This window comes from Dasypus novemcinctus, chromosome 19 (assembly GCF_030445035.2).
Source record: "Dasypus novemcinctus isolate mDasNov1 chromosome 19, mDasNov1.1.hap2, whole genome shotgun sequence".
In the NCBI taxonomy this organism is placed as follows: domain Eukaryota; kingdom Metazoa; phylum Chordata; class Mammalia; order Cingulata; family Dasypodidae; genus Dasypus; species Dasypus novemcinctus.
In genome coordinates, this window is record NC_080691.1 from 74,438,146 (window position 1) to 74,451,065 (window position 12,920).

Below are 12,920 nucleotides of genomic sequence, written 5' to 3' on the forward strand. Positions count from 1 at the left end.
CTCTTGCAGTATCTTAGATATATCATACCACTGTCTTCTTGCCTCTGTGATTTCTAGTGAGAAATCAGCACTTCATCTTATTGGGTATCTCTTATATGTTATGCATTGCTTTTCTTTTGGTACTCTCAGAATTCTCTGTCTATGGCATTTGTTATTCTGATTAGTATGTGTTTCAGGTTGATCTATTCAGATTTTTTTTTCAGATGGTACTTCACTGTTCTTCTTGGACTTGGATATCTAAGTTCTTCGATAGGGTTGGGAAATTTTCTACTGTTATTTCTTCAAATATTCCTTCTGACAATTTTCCATTTTCTTCTCCTTCTGGGATATGAATGACATGTATTTTTGCATGTCTCTTGCTGTTGTTGAGTTCCCTGAAAACTTGTTCAATTTTTTCTATTCTTTTCTTCAAGCTCACCAATCCTTTTCTCTGCCTTTTCAAATCTGCTCTTATATGATTCCAGTGTGATTTTAAATTTCATTTATTTCAACTTTCATTCCCATAAGATCTGCTATTTTTCTATGTTTGCTTTCAAATTCTTCTTGGTGCTCATCCAATGTCTTCTTAATATCCTTAATCTCTTTAGCCACCACATTGAATTTATTAAGGGGATTTCTTTGAAAATCTATGGCTAGTTGTCTTAACACCTTTATGTCATTTGGATGCTTATCTTTTTTTTCAACAAACCAATTTTATTGATACATATTGATAAAGCATAAGTCCATCCAAAGTGTACAATCAATGGTATTCAGTATAATCACATATTTGTGCATTTATCACATCATTCTTAGAGCACTTTCATTATTCCAATAATAATAATAAACAAAAAACAAACAAAACTCATCACCTCTCAATCTCCCTATGCTTCCTCTTTCATACATAGTTACTATTCTTTTTCCTTCTTTCTAATATATTTGTATTTATATTTTGTAAAATCAGTCTTACATAAGCATTATCACTCTTTATGGTAATTTTAGCAAGCATTTACTCAAGATGAAATTAAGAAGGTTAACTTATTTAACTGATAATTTCAATATACACAGTTACTTCAAAGGGTTAATTTACACTTAGCTTTTAAAAAGTGAAAGAAATACAGAAGAAAAATAATGATGTGGTAAACATCTTAACCATACATTTTTACTCATAAAAATTTATAAGCTTGTACAACTTTTAGCTTTGTATTATGGAAATGAATAGAATTGTCTCAAGAAACATCAGCACAACATGCTTTTGACTTTTAAAAGTAAATAACGGGCAAGTGGTAACAAAACACACCCACCCACATACACATACCTCAGACTTAACCAAATCAAAGAAGACTGAAAGACAAAGGCCTAATTTGTTTTTAAAAAGTACTTTTTTTAATTATCAAAAGTTATTTTCTGCTTTAACAGCAAAGTTTTTGACTTGTAAAAATTGCTTTACAATTTAAATCAATGACAGCAACACTAATAAAATAAAAAAATACAATTGACTATTTGGATATCTAATTTAAAAATACATACTACCAAACTAGAGAAGTATATAAATAAGGAAATACATTTCAAAATCATTAAAACATACCAAATGATGACTATTTAAAAATAGATATTTTTAAAGGTAATTATGTAACATTATACTTAATCATAAAATTTGTTAAGCAGTCCTTGTGATTTATAAAATTACAAAAAAGAAAAATTTTAGCTATATTAACAACCATACACTTTTACCATTAGCTTAACCTTTAATATATCATATACAATCACTTTCTGGAATTTGTGGTAGCTCAAGTAAGACTATTTCATCAGTTCCCATTGGACATATAACCTGAACTTTGACAAATAATCTCACTGAAAATTGAAGATTAGTTTAATTTCACTAACTTCTGGACACAATTACCATAGAGAATGACTACTTAAGCTCAAAACCATTCAATGATTTATCCATATCAAACTAGGTTAACATGTTCAACAGATTTCTCTGATACATACAGATATCTACTTCCTGGGACTAAATTATAATCTCCTGAATAGATATCAGAGAAAAATCCAGAATGACTCTGTAAGAGAGTCAGAATTAGAGACCAAGGTCAACAATGACCCCCATTTGGTCAAATCAAGCAGCAATTCTGTAATATCAACATATTCAGACTCTCAGCACATCTGACATAGGTTGACACTCCCTTCTTGAACCACTTTCTTCTTGAGACTATTGTAACAACATAATCTCTTAGTTTTCCTCCTTCCCTGCTGGTTGCTCCTTCTCAGGCTCTTCTTCTGGTTTCTCCTCTCCCCTGAATCACTGATGTCTAATCCCTGAATATCACAAGGCCCACGGACCTCCAGTCTCCTCTAGCTACACCTCTTCTACAAAATGAATATATTCAGTATCATGGCTTTAAATATAATTAGACATTGATTATTACCAAATCTATAAATCCAGGTCTGATCTCTCCCTAGGTTCTTTTATCCAACTGCCTCCTCAATAAGTCCACTGGAATGTTTAATAGGTATCTTAACATGTTCAAAACAAAACTCATCATTTTCCACTATAGCCCTGTGCTCTTCACCAGTATTCCCTGCAGAAGCAAATGATACCACCATTCACCCAGCTGTTCATCTTTTTTTCTTCACACTCTACATCAACCAATCAGCAGTATTTACTTTTAAAACATTGCACCAATCAGTGCACTTCTCACCTGTATGTTTAATTACCTATAGACTTAGGTTTCTTTAAGAAAGAAAAAGAGAAATTGGTCACAGATGCTACAGCATTTATACACATTGAAAGACTGAAAGTTTCTACAGAAACTATTAAAGGTGCTTCCTTAGAAGTGCCCTAGATGCAACCATAGAAGAAACATAAAAACCCCAAAGAGAAGGGTAATAGAAGCTACATAATAGTAAAGAGTCAATTTAGAAGCAACTACGCTCCACAAGTCTAAACCCATCTCATCATCAACCTTTACCATTTGTGGATGAGTCCACCAGTTTCTCAATAAGGAAAGGAATAACATGAGAGAAAATGACATTTGGCAAATACATTTCATTTTATTTTAGTAGCATATTCAAATATGCTAAGAGAAATAGAATATTCACTTAAAAACTAAAAGAGAGACATAAGAATGATAATTAAAGTATTACATACTGTACAGAGATCTTTATATTGTAGCTTTTAGAATTTTGTATCTGTGTTTCCTGCACATAGTTCCACATAACCAAGAACAACTTGAAACACAGTATTGTGGATGGCTTGGGTGAAGGGCATATGAAGTTGATTCATTGCTGTCTGTGTTATTCCAAGAAGTCAATAAGCTTGTTGAACTTTGGTATAATGGTTAATGTCAAGATATTTGCAGATTTTGGAAAGAGCTACATCCAACTGTTTCTCAGTTTGTTCTAAAGTATCTTGCAGCTTTAAATTCATTTCACTTATACAACTGTAATGTTTAAAAGTGCTGGCAGCTTTCTGACATTCCAGGCATAACTGAATAGCTCCTGGATAGTCTTCCTCCTCCAGCATTTCACTTAAGTTTACATCTGTTCTTTGCAATGTTTTTATAGTTCTCAGAAATTTCAGAAGTCCAATCAGCAACTGGCATTTCCTTTGATTTGCAAGGCCTAAAGTAGCTTGAGTAAAACCTTCCTTTGCAATATTCAAGTGCCTCCTCCCATTTGTGCAGATAACAGCAGCTAATTGAAGATCTGTCTGTAATGAGGTAACTTTTTCAAGTTCCTTTACATAAGCAGGCTGTTTTTCAAGGATTAAATCTACTCCTTTTTTAGAGACTGCAGCTTGCTGTTGTTTCAATTTGTCTCTGTACTCCTCTAATTCTTGCAAATTGAGAACAGGAGGGATCTTCTCTAGCTCATACTTAACAATATCAAATAAGTCCGTAGAAAAATATACTTGTTCAATATTATTAATTAGTTTTTGTTCAGCTTGAGGGTCACTTGGCTGTTCTTGAAGTTCTCTGAATTCTTCCTTTCCAGGGACCTGGAGACTCTCAATGGTACCAAGATCACTGAGGCTCTCTGAGGGCTTTTCAGACCCTGTCTGGTCATGAGAGATTTGATTTTTTGCATGTCAAAATCATAAAGGGGCACTCTGCCTCTAAGAACGAACAAATCATGAAGGACCACCTGAAAGCTGGTCCAGACAAAGCTATCATGGGTGGTCACCTGGATGCTTATCTTGTTCCTTTAACTGGGCCATATCTTCCTGTTATTGTGGGTTGTAATTTTTTGTTGGTGTCTTGGCTTCTGGCTTACTAGAGCATTTATTCTAGGTGAAGTCTTTCTCTTTAGTTTAGGGCTTCCTGCCCATTCTCCCTTGATGCTTGTGTAGTATGAGCCAAGGATGTAATTGGTGCTATAAGCTGTGAAAGCTGAAGTTGCCCTGATTGCCCCAGGGACAGACGATGCTTCTCCCAACTTTCTCCTCTGCCAGGGGTTATGAAAGAGAGCTGTGTGGTATAATCCAAGTCATGTAGACCTACACTGCTGTTACCCAGAGAGACTGATGAAGCTTCATGCCCTTTTGTCCCCTGCATGCTGTGGAGATGCAGCTACAGGTGTGCATAGCAATATATGCAGTGTGGGTCCAAGATGAGCACAGTTGCCCTGGCAGACTTCTGATTATTCTGTCTGTGCCTGCCAAATGTACCTGCAGTTACCTGGATAGCCTGGTGCAGGGCCTGCCAGCTTCCTCTGTCCTAGAGGTGTTGCTGAAGCTTAGACTAAGGCTGCAGGCCAATCTGGGTGAAATAAATCAGTCTCTACCAGCACTGTGACTTCCAGTCAGCATGGCTTCCCCTTATGCTGGGGGAGGAGTAAAAATACAGCTACTGGCCTCTATCCAACTTGGACAAGTTCAAACTTTAGTTTTTCTTAGGATTATACAGTAGCCAGCCAAGTTTAATAAGCACTAGCTAAAGTCTATCTCTCTTCTTCCCTTGTTTTTGGGAAATGGCATTTCCAACTCCAGCCTCAGAATTGCTCCTGAGGTGGCTTGCACTGCCAGAGTAAGATCATCACTGGCCTCTCTGGAGCGGACTGTATTTTTCTTGAGAGCCTGGGATAGGTCCTTTTGGCCTCCCCCCTGCTGGAGATGGAGCTGGGGCTTATGATAGAACAGCATTCTATCTGGATTGAAAGAAGTTAGTCCCTAACAGCACTGTGATTTTGAGTGAACCCCACTTCCCCTCATGCCAGGCATGGAGTTAAGATGGCAGCTACTGGCTATCTCTTTCTGACTTGGACAGGTTCAACCATTAGCTGTTCTCAGGATTATACTTTAGCCCATTGAATTTACTAATCACTTGCTGAAGTTGTTGCCCTACCATCTCCTCCTGTCCCATTTTTAAGAAGTGGAGCTTCCAATTCCAGCCATGGAATAGCTCCTGAGTTGGCTTGTGCCTCCAGTGGAGGATGGGCACCAGTCTCCAGGGTGTGGAGTGCTCTACTTAGGAATCTTCTCTGCAGATGGGCAGTCTCCTGCTTCCATTCTTTCAAGGATGTTGCAGGATGCTCTTCTGGTCTCCTGGAGACCCCAGGCAGATGCTTTAAAGAGCTCTGGTTGATTACTAACTGTCCTGTAGCATGAGCTGACTCTAGGATCACCTTACCCTGCTGCCATCTTGCTGACTGTCTCCCTCTTGTTTTTTTACTCCTGCCTTCACCCCCATTTCTAGATGTATTTGGTGCTGCCTATTTCTGAGCCCTTTATTCTGTGATATAACCTGGATTGCATTTCATCCTCTCCCACTGCAATTTAGGGTTTAGCTTTCTTGGAACTGCTAAGTGAGTTACCACTTGCCTTTTACTTTTCAGCTTCCAACATTTTGTTGCCATTGTCTCCTTTCCTGTTCTGTGTTCCTGGAAGGTTTATGTCCTTTAAAAAACAAATCCCTATAACAATCATTTCACTGGAATTTGAAGAGAGAGCAGAGGCCAGATGCACCATCCAGTCAGTCAACCTTTCACTGGCAGTATGTCCCCGGTTCCTAGCATATTGCTTAGCACATGGTAAGTACCCAATAAATATTTGTTGGTTGAAAAAAGTATTATTTAGCATCATTATCTTTCCCATCTTTGAGAAGTTAACAGAGAGAAATCTTTTAAATTACAATTTCCTTGGTTATGATATTCACCACATCTAGCTTGCAGCTCTGAAGACTATCTGAATTATATATTAGACAACAAAGCATAGTGAAAAATGCTGGATTCTAGATACTAGGAAACACTAATTTGTGTGCCCTTGTACAAACCATTTCTACTCTGGAGGCTTCTTCCCCTCATCTGTAAAAGGGGAATGTATTAGTCAGCCAAAGGGGTACTGATGCAAAATACCAAAATTGGTTGGCTTTTATATAGGGTATTTATTTGGGGTAGATGCTTACAGATACCAGGCCATAAAGCATAAGGTACTTCCCTCACCAAAGTCTGTTTGGAGCAAGATGGCTGCCAATGTCTGTGAGGGCACAGGCTTTCAGGGTTCCTATGTTCCTGGGACTTGCTTTTGTCTGCATTCAAGGTTCCTTTCTCCCTGGGGCTGGATTCTGTTTCCTCTGTGTGCTGACTTCCTGGAGCTCCAGTTTAAGTCTTTAGCATGAAACTTCAGCATCAAAATTCCAACAGCAGAAACCCTCAACTCTGTTCTTCACTAGGCCTTTATCTGTGAGTCCCCATCCACCATGGCATGGAGACTCAATGCCCTGAACATAACTCAATCATGCCCAGGTACAGATCAGATTACAAGCATAAGCCAATATTTCTTCTTGGAATTCACCAATAATATTAAACTGCTACACTCTACCCTCTGAATTCCAAAAAGACATTACAATATTAAAAAAAAAAAAAACTTTACATCAGTTACAATGCAGGTACTGTCATATCACAATCAATTTAAAGAAATACAGTTTGTCTTGGGGCAAAGTCCTGTCTGCTATAGACCTCTGAAACTTACAAAACAATTTATCTGTTACCAATACAGAAATAGACAGTGGATAAACCTTTTCATTACAATAAGGAGAAACTGGGAGGGAAACATGAGAAAAGGGTCTTCTACAATTCAGTAAAGCTGTCAGGCATCTTCCATTTGATTTCAAAGTCTGAAAGTCATTCCTAAGAAGATGGTTTCTTCTCCTTGAGGCCATATTGGGACCCTTCCTTTCCACTGGCTTCCCCAACAGTTGTTTTCTTGCTTCTACCCTCATCAAGCATCTAGGTGCCCATCAAGCTCCAGAACTCTCCCTCCAAGAGTGTTGGGTTGATTGCCATACCTTACCCAATATTTGGGTTAGAGTCTTAACCCCCCTAGTACAGTGATGTAAAGACAACATTACCCCTAACCTTTGGCATACAGGCTCAAGATTGTCAGAGCAATGAGTTGGTCACCTGGTCTTCCCTAACTTTTGGGGGACAGGCCCACCTCTCTCAGACCTGTGGGGTGCTGACATTAACTGCCCTAATCCTTGAGAAATGTGCTCCACCCTCTCTGCACCCTGGGGCAGCAAAACTCTTACAGAACATTGGACAGGAACATCCACTGTCTTTAACTGCTGGAGCAAACTCACCCTCTATGTATACATTGGTGGGGTTCCTCTCATGGCCCAAAGTGAAGTCTTAATTCCAGATCTTAGCTTCCATAGTTGTCCTCTTAAAGCTGTTTCTCTTTCAATTTCACCTTTCCATGTTCTTTTTATTCCAGGATGACAGTGGTTTTGTTTATATAGCTCTCTCAAAAACCTTGTTGGTTTAGCATGCAGGAAGCAAGGGTCTAAGCCATCACACAGTAAGACTTTCCACAAGTCTTTCCTAGATAACTGCATTTTTAATCTTGATTTACCAGTTTCATGTTTGGTTAAGTCCTCCAGTGGGGCACTTTGATCTGAGAGCTTAATTTCTAGAGGCTTGGAATTTCCAGAATCAGTTTCTGTTTTCTTTGTGCCCTACGGTTCAGTTTTTGGCATTTCTCCCTCATCTAGCATTTTGCTATAAGCTATAAGCAGAAGCCAAGTTGCATTCTCCAGGTTTACTTCTACTTTGGAAATTTCTTCAGTTAAATGCCCAGGCTCACCATTTTCAAATTCTGCCTTCCATAGAACATCAGGAGTTAATCTTGCTAAATTCTCTGCAACTTTAAAACACAGATTGCCTTTCCTCCAGTTTCCAATAATAGTTTCATCATTTACTTCGAAGGCATCATAAAAAGTCTCTTTAGAATCCATATTGTTATTAACAATCTCTTCAAAGTGATCTAGACCTCTTTCATCAAGCATTTCACAATTCCTCCAAAATATACCCCTTATCCATTTATAAAACCATTCCAGCATTTTGATAATTGCAAAAGCTCTTACCCACTCCTCAGTACCAAATTCTGTAATTGGGTGCTGATGCAAAATACCAGGAATTGGTTGTTTTTTATAAAGGGTATTTATTTGGGGTAGGAGCTTATAGATATCAGGCCATAAAACGTAAGTTACTTCTGTCACCAAAGTCTGTTTGGAGCAAGACGGCTGCCGACATCTGTGAGGGTTCAGCCTTCCTGGGTTCCTATGTTTCTGGGGCTTGCTTTTCTCTGGGATCAATGTTCCTAATTTCTTGGGGCTGGCTTCTCTTTCCTCAGGATGCTGACTTCTCGGGGCTGCAGCTTAAGTTTCAGTATCGAACCCCAACATCAAAACTCCAACATCAGTAACCCTCAACTCTGTTCTTTTCCCTACCTTTTATCTGTGAGTCCCACCAAGGGTGGGGACTCAATGCCCTAATCATAACTTAATCATGCCCAGGTACAGATCAGGTTACAAGCACTGTTGTAGAATTTGAGAGAAGTTCAATTATTTGAGTATAGAGAGGCCAGGACTCAGGAATGATTTTGAGAAGGAAAAATGGTTTATTGACGGCCAGCCGGACTCGGGAGCTTTCCGTTTGAATCCCAGAGGTGAACAAGATGCCAAAGGGTCCCTTTGTTTCAGTTCTCAATAGGCTTCAATTAGCATATATATCTTCCACATTTTAGGTAAACTTTTAGCAAGGACTCCAGATATTCTAGATAAGCTTTCAGCATATTTGTTTTTTGCATTTCCCCTAAATACTTAAAGTTTATAGCCCTTGCATTGTTAAACTGTTTCCTGGGACTGGAGCCTGTAGCTATTGTCCCTAAGGGCAGGACTGCAGCCTCTTACGCGTCCACACCCACAGCCTTCAGTTTAGGTTATCTCTGAAGAGACAAAAAGCCTTCCACCCATAGCCCACATCAGCATAATCCAATATTTCTTTTTGGAATTCATCAATAATATTATACTGCTACAGGGAATAATAATAATGACTTCTTCAAGTACCTTGCTCAGAGCCTAAAGCTTGGGAAAGTTTTGACTTTGTGGTGTGCAAGGACTCAACATCAAAGAAACAATTCTTAGAAAGCCAGTGTTTTATTAAGCTTAAAATTATCCTTCACTCTTTATGGGATTTGCTACTTTTTTGCACCTATACTCTAAGTTTGGAATTATTTCAAAATAAAAATGTTTAGACATGAAAATTTAAAAAACAACAAAAATTTTAAAAATTAAGTGTTTTAATAAATGTAACCAGAGAATAAAGCTTTATTCTTTAAGAAAAAAAAATTAGCCTTCACACTTAATTTGCTAATTGGTCCCTAATTAATGCCCTTCAGCATAAAATTTGTGTTTAATCCGACTTGATGTTTTGAGATAAAACCTTTTTAGCTAAAAGAGGAAACTAACATTAATTACTAAACTTCACTGTGTGTCAGCGCCCCTCCTCAGTCATGCTGGCAGATTCACTAATTTGGATGTTATTCACATATATTTACAGTATGTCTGTCATGCAGGCCTTGTTCTAAGCGACCCACACTCATTCTTACACCTCATCCTCTCCTACTCCTGCCCAGGCTCAACCTCAGAACTGGTTTGTCGTAAGGTGCCTAGTGAAGGAGCCCAGATTTTCTTGGGCCTCCACAGAATAAATTGGGTCAGCAAGCTAAGCAAACAATTCTGTGTCCCCTAGGTTCATCTCTGGCTCCCCCCAACTCAGATTTCATTCCTTCCCAGGCCCCTGACTCCTTCCAGCGCATGCAGGGACCATCCGAAGTGGAGGAGCAGCCCAGGATTTGCCTGGCAGCGCGGGTGAGAGGGGCCTGGGGATAGAAGGACGTTCCCTGTCCCCTCCCCCCACACCCCGAGGCCCCGAGGGTTGGCCCCGCCCCCACCACCTCTCCAAGCTTACCACGCCGCGCAGCAGCGAGCTGGCGTGCTCTGGCGCCTCCCTTTCCGGCTGTCCGGCGCGCACTCCTGCCTCCTTCCCTTCCGCTGCTGAGGAGGCGGGAGCCGTGTCTGCACCGACCAAGCTGAGGTCTTGGGCAGGAGTCGGCTGGCGAAGTAGAAACTCCGGTAGCGGGGCGGCAGCGGGGGTCAATCAGGCTGCGACGGTGTTGCCGGGGCTCCGCTGAGCCCGGCCGCTCCTGGCACCGGGAGCCTGCGGTGTGAGGTGGCCGGAGGAGGCAGCAAGTGAAGCTGTGAGATTAAGGCTTCCAGGGCAAAACCTCGGGCACCTCCATAATCTCGGGCTCCAGCCGCCGTTACTAGCCCACCATCAAGCCGACCCCAACTACTTGTGCAGCATGCTTGGCCGCCTCAGGATCGTCCAAGTGGTAGGTGCCATGTGGGGCCCCACGTGTCGGGCGAGAAACCTAAATGTGTGCCTTCCCTACCCGCTCCAGCTCTGGGGACACGGGCCCTGAAGCCTTGACTCTGCATGCGCCTCATGGGCCAGAACCCTGCTCCTGCACCCCTTCTTCCTAGCAGTGGGACCTGGGCAGCTCTTCATCCTGTGCTGGGGATCCCTTCCCTGGCCTGAGATGGCCAATCTCCTCCCCAGACCCTCAGAAATGGAGGACTTGACATTTGGACTTTGTGATGCATGCAGCATGGCACCCAGCTCTTGCTGTCCATAGGGGCACTAAAGATCTAAATAACTTGTGGCATATTTTTGTGCTGCACAACTTCAACCCTCCCAAAGGGATATTTCCCTCTCAGTATCTACCACTAGGGATTGGGTCCTGTTTCCTCCCCAGCACCTAGAAAAGTGTGGGGCATATGATAAATACCCAACAATTATTTGTGGAATGGAGAAAGGTTGCTGAGAAGCAGTAGGACAGCCCACATCTTCCACAAAGTCTCCAGTTTATATTGTAGAGTTTTGACTCCTCATAATTAACCTAAAGACAGAAGTTATTCTTGAGCCCACTGCCACAGCACAGTGACTTGAATTGCCCAATTGGTACCCAGAGTTAAATGACTTGGGGAGGGCAGCCAGTGTTGGAGGTAGCAGAAACAGAAGTTTCTGTTGGACTTGTCCATAGTACAGCCATTTCACAGAGTATTTCTGCTCTGCCCCTGTCTTGTGGTTTTGTGGCAGGCATCTCTGGGCAGTTGCTTTGTCAGTTGTGGATAGGGAATACTCCAGTTTAGAAAAAAACTGTGTGCAACCTAAGTTCCACTCCCAGGTAGGCCTTGCTCTGAGGTCTGTCAACAAAACCTCTCATTCAGAGGTAAAGTTTGCACAAAGCTGCAATGTATGTGTATTTCGTTTCTTCCAAGCATTTGTCATCTTGTGCTTGAGTGCACAGATGAACATTCCTTGCAAATAATATAATGTACTGACAACCTTTAAATAAAGGTCTCAGTGTTTGTAACTCACAGAAGCATAGATTGTTTTATATTTCTCCTGGGTGAAAGGCTTGTTCTGCTGATGACTGGAGAGTAGTTTTGAAGGATTCTAAGGAAGGACAAATGAAGCAGGCTATCCCTCTGTAGAATTTTAAACTGATCTTTTTAAAATAAATTTTAAAAATTTGTCTTTTTCTAAGAGATATATAGACCACAAAAACTGTTACATTAAAAATATAAGAGTTTCCTATATACCCAATGCCCCACAAATCCTTCCACATCAACAACCTCTTTCATCATTGTGGCACATTCATTGCATTTGGTGAATACATTTTGGAGCACTGCTACACTGCATGGATTGAGTGGATTATGGGAGAATTTATAATGTCCTACATCTGTCCCTGCAGTATAACTCAGGACAACTCCAAGTCCCAAAAATGCCCCCACATCATATCTTTTCATCCCTCTCCCTGCCCTCAGCAACTACTGTGGCCACTGTTTCTACATCAATGATAAAATTTCTTCCATTGCTGGAGTACAATAGTTCTACAGTAGAATTCCAGTAATGCATATTTTATTTCTCCATCTTGTGAACCCTGGGATGGTGGTGTTCACTCCATGTCTAAATTGAGAGGGTGCTTAGATCCCACATGGCTGATGGATGCACTTCTCCTGTTTGCAGTTGTAGACACTCTCAGTTCCCTGGTGTGGTATTTGACCATCTTCACCTCCCTGTTAGCTGACCTGGATAAGTCCAATGAACTGGAGAGTGGGTGTTACAACACTCCTGAGGCTCAGGGCCCAGCTGGCACATAGCCAATCCAGAGATTCAGGTCTCCTGGATACACACAAAACCTAGCACCATCCACACGTTCAGTGAAAGTGACAGAAAAGGCATGTGTAGAATGATAACATCTGAGTCCAAATCCATCACACTCAGGAGCACAAATTCCAAAGTACAGCCCACTGGAAAGGTATTGACCTCCAGAGCCATCTGCCATGACCATAGAGCCTGTGTGTTTCCGTAGCCCTCAAGGAGCAGCAGTACCTGAGGTTGTATCTATTTTGGCTGTCTTTGGAAACCTGCTGAGACATGCATAAGTGCATCCCCTCTGATGACCTCCTGACTCATTTTCAAGTCTCTGCCATATAAACACATTTGTCTTTACCATTTCTACCTTTTATTCAATGTCTTTTTCTAGTTGCATCACCAGCTGGTGATTGGTAGTAATCCCTTGACACCAGGGAGGC

General features: G+C 40.9%; 1 protein-coding gene and 1 pseudogene across 4 annotated transcripts in view; one reads left to right on the plus strand and one right to left on the minus strand.

The window, feature by feature from the left end:
- Window positions 1-3,085: 3,085 nt before the first annotated feature.
- On the minus strand, window positions 3,086-4,065 carry LOC101416851 (syndetin pseudogene; annotated as a pseudogene).
- Window positions 4,066-10,277: 6,212 nt separating this feature from the next.
- The window catches only part of LOC101416425 (zinc finger protein 709-like), a 158,331-nt gene continuing 155,688 nt past the window's right edge, over window positions 10,278-12,920 (plus strand). The window contains exon 1 of one of the 4 annotated variants that reach the window (XM_071209969.1): window positions 10,278-10,651. The gene's annotated coding sequence lies outside the window, so the exon portion shown is untranslated. The remainder of the gene's footprint in view (window positions 10,652-12,920) is intronic. The other 3 variants (XM_071209965.1, XM_071209966.1, XM_071209964.1) reach the window with 3 other exon arrangements.